We start from the raw sequence: 4,445 nt of genomic DNA on the forward strand, positions 1-4,445 counted from the left end.
TGAAGCGGGCCCTAAAATAGTATGGAAATGCTTTGGAAACATCTCAGGATTTCTGAGATTTATTGCCTAGTTCTCAGTCGTGCTCTGATGCTATTTGCTGACTGTATCGAAGCTCTAGAGGCCTAGTTATACAGTATCCTTCTGGGTACATGAGCTGATGACTGACGTGAAAAGGAGAAAGGGGAGAAGCAGCATGGCTTAGTGGATAGAGCCCACTCCTAGAGTTTAGAAGGGCCTGGTTCTTGTCCCAACTCTACCACTTGTCTCCTGTGTGACAATGGGCAAGTGACTTTACTTCTCTGTTCCTCAGTCACTTCATCTGTAAAACGGGGATTAAGACTGTGAGCCCCATGTGCGTCCAAACTGATTAGCTTTCATCTCTCCCAGACACTGTAAAAACTTAACAAACACCAAAAAACAAACACATGAGGAAAGGATTTGGGACAGGTGTTTTGAAGCAGCGTGGTTCAGTGGACAGAGCACGGGCCTAGGAGTCGCGGGTCATGGGTTCTAATCCCTGCTCCGCCACCTGTCAGCTGTGTGACTTTGGGCAATTCACTTCACTTCTCGGTGCCTCAGTTACCTCATCTGTAAAATGGGGGGTTAATAATAATGTTGGTATTTGTTAAGCGCTTACTATGTGCAGAGCACTGTTCTAAGCGCTGGGGTAAACACAGGGGAATCAGGTTGTCCCAAGACTGTGAGCCTCATGTGGGGCAACCTGATTACCCTCTATCTACCCCAGTGCTTAGAACAGTGCTCGGCACATAGTAAGCACTTAACAAATACCAATATTATTATTATTTGCAGTGAAGAGGAGACAAACATCAGCGGATAGAGCAGGAAACCATGAAAGAGCCAAGATGTACTTAAGTGACAGAGTTTAATTTTTTCCGAAAACAGCTTTCACAACTGGTGTGCAAACGAGCCCTTGGACAGTCTATAGTTTTTGAGAACTTTGTGAGGGAGTTCTGGACTGTAATCTTAAAGGGATGGGCAGGAGGGTGCTGTATGAAGAATCTGGAATTGTAGAAAGTGTCTTATCCACCCCAGCGATGAAGGAAAGGTGGCCCCCTAGATTTCAGGTTTCTAGAGGGCAGGAATCGTACCTAATCTCTTGAACTCTCAAATGCTTAGTACAGTGCTCTCCACACAGTAAGCACTCAACGAATACCATTGACTGATTGAGAGGTGCCTGAAATTTTTCAATGAAACCTAAGGAGTCTTCAAATGTATGAAGATAATCAGCTTCTCCATAGTCTCCCTTTGTCTCGATTCTGTTTTCTTACACAGATACAATGATCGCCTGACTTTTAAAAACTGGTTATGTTCATAGGTGTGCACTGTATGAAGAGATGGCGGGAAATGGCCTCCATTCTCAACCCAGGTCTTGAGCAAGATTTGAAAGTTTCCATCCGGGACCGAACTCCAAATAGTGGTTTCTGACCTTCTAGCTCTTTGAAGCGTGTCCCCTCCTTTGTACCCAAACCCCGATGAAAGTCCTTCCTCCGTGCTTGGATGAAAGGCTGGCACCCATTTATGGACTTTTTTTTTGGTCTTACAGTGTATGTTAAGTATGTTAAGTGCTTACTCTATGCCAAGCACTGTAGTAAACTCTGGGGTAGGTACGAGATAAACAGATTGGACACGGTACATGTCCTACGTGGGGCTCAAAGTCTGAATCCCCATTTTACAGAGAAGGTAACAGGCACAGAGAAGTGAAGCGACTTGCCCAAGGTCACACAGCAGAAAAATAATGGAGCCGGGATTGGAACCCGGTTCCTTTTGAGCCTAAACAGTTGCCATTAGCACACTTAGTCCTGGATTTATGATTTTTTTGACCTGTTACTTTGAAAGAAGACTTGGAGAGAAAAAAGCAAAAATCAAAATATTACCATGGAGACCAGGGTGGCTTGTTTTAGAATGGATGAATTCAGCAGTGTCCGAAAAAGCTTCCAGTTGTTGCGGTAGCCGGCAAACTTTGCTACAAACCTTCGACTTCTGCCAAAGATAAAAAATTTCAGTCTTGTATCCGGAGGACTTTTTTTATAAGGTCTCTCGTTCAACACAAAGTATAGCTGTATTCCAGAGGGGCAATTCTTGTCACAGTTGTGCTTGTGGCAATTCTAAGCCTTGGGAGAAAAACGATTAAAGTGATATAGTGAACTTGTCAATAGGCCTGTGACTCGGTCTGAAACCTCTATCTGATGAGTGAAGAAATACACACTAAAGAAGTTTGAATTTGCACAGCTGTGCGAAAGAAACGTTTTCCGTCTCTACAGAAGACACACAAAAGCAACAAAAATCCTGCTCTGTCACATTCTGAGAGATTTTTGTCACCGTGTGCCAAGAGAATCACTGATGCAACCATCCAACCAGAATAGCCTTCCAGGACCCATCCCTATTATTATTATTCTATCGTTAAGTGCTTGCTATGTTCCAGACACTGTACTAAGTGCTGGTGTAGATACAAGCTTGTACATAATAGCCGTCCCACTTGGGGCTCACAATCTAAGTCAGAGGGAGATGAGGGATTGAATTGAATCCCCATTTTACAGATGACCTCTGATTTGGAAGCAGTGTGGCTCAGTGGAAAGAGCCCGAGCTTGGGGGTCAGAGGTCATGGGTTCGAATCCCAGCTCCGCCACTTGTCAGCTGTGTGACTGTGGGCAACTCACTTAACTTCTCTGGGCCTAAATTCCCTCATCTGTAAAATGGGGATTAACTGTGAGCCTCACGTGGGACAACTTGATTACCCTGTATCTACCTCAGCCTTTAGAACAGTGGTCTGCACATAGTAAGTGCTTAACAAATACCAGCATTATCTTCAGATGATTAAGGAAAACCAACATATTTGCCTTCCTTAGATTTACAGCTTGGTGGAAAGGTGAGGCTCAAATGCAACAGCAGAATTTTTAGGGAACGTTCAATTAGCTTCTCAATTCCCAGAAGAAAGGCTGTCAGACCTATTCTGGCGGAAGGCCAGAGGCAGCAGGCGGGCCCTTGTTCTCCCCTCCTCTCAGAGAGTTGAGCTGCTTTTTCACATGGTCACTAGGCCAGGGGACCCATCTTCACCACCCTTGACCCTGTCAGTCCCAGGACCTCGATCCCACCCTGCCTTGCCCACCTCGGTGGAGAAGACAGAAGCAGCGGCTATATTCTTTCCGGGTATAATGCTCTGTAGCCCGGAAGCACTTAAAAAAGACTAAATAAATAAATATATTGTGGTATTTGTTAAGCGCTTACTATGTGCAAAGCACTGTTCTAAGCGCTGGGGGATACAAGGTGATCAGTTTGTCCCACGTGGGGCTCACAGTTTTAAATCCCCATTTGACAGATGAGGTAACTGAGGCACAGAGAAGTTAAGTGACTTGCCCAAGGTCACACAGCTGACCAGCGGCGGAGCCGGGATCAGAACCCGTGATCTCTGACTCCCAAGCCCGCGCTCTTTCCACTGAGCCACGCTGCTTCACTGTAGTGTGAAATTTGTTATTGTGGAATTTGTCAAGCGCTTACTATATGCCAGGCGCTGTGTTAACCGCTGCGGTGGACGCAAGCAAATCTTGGTGGACTCAGTCCCACTCTCAATCCCCATTTTATAGACGAGGTAACTGAGGCACAGAGAAGTGAAGTCACTTGCCAGAGGTCACACAGCAGAGAAGTGGCGGGGCCGGGATTAGAACCCATGACTCTATGACTCCCAGGCCTCTACGACTACTACCACTACTACTACTAATGATGGTATTTGTTAAGCGCTTACTATGTGCCAAGCACCGTTCTAAGCGCTGGGGGAGATACAAGGTAATCGGGTTGTCCCACGTGGGGCTCACGGTCTTAATCCCCATTTTCCAGATGAGGTAACGGAGGCACGGAGAAGTGAAGTGACTTGCCCAAAGGCACACAGCTGGCAGGTGGCAGAGCGGGATTAGAACCCACGACTTCTGATTCCCTAGCCCTTGCTCTTTCCACTGAGCCGCGCTGCTTCTCTACTACTAATTCAGCGTGCCGCCTCCACAGAATGTAGAAAGTTGGGAAGGCCTCAGCAATGACCGTTACTGTTCATGACAGTTCCCCAGATTGAGCTGCCATAACCCCCAAATCCTACTCTTCTAACCACGGTACCCTACAGATTTTATTTTATTTTTTTACATTTACCCCTGCCCTCCTCCTTATTCATTCATTCATACATTCAGTAGTATTTATCGAGCGCTTATTACGCGCAGAGCACTGGACTCAGCGCTTGGAATGGACAAGCTGCTTGAGAAGCAGCATGGCTCAGTGGAAAGAGCACGGGCTTGGGAGTCAGAGGCCGTGGGTTCGAATCCCGGCTCTGCCGCTTGCCAGCTGTGTGACTGTGGGCAATTCACTTTACTTCTCTGTGCCTCAGTTACCTCATCTGTAAAATGGGGATGAAGACTGTGAGCCCCAAGTGGGACAACCTGATG

The sequence above is a fragment of the Ornithorhynchus anatinus genome, chromosome 2, assembly GCF_004115215.2.
Source record: "Ornithorhynchus anatinus isolate Pmale09 chromosome 2, mOrnAna1.pri.v4, whole genome shotgun sequence".
Classification (NCBI taxonomy): Eukaryota; Metazoa; Chordata; class Mammalia; order Monotremata; family Ornithorhynchidae; genus Ornithorhynchus; species Ornithorhynchus anatinus.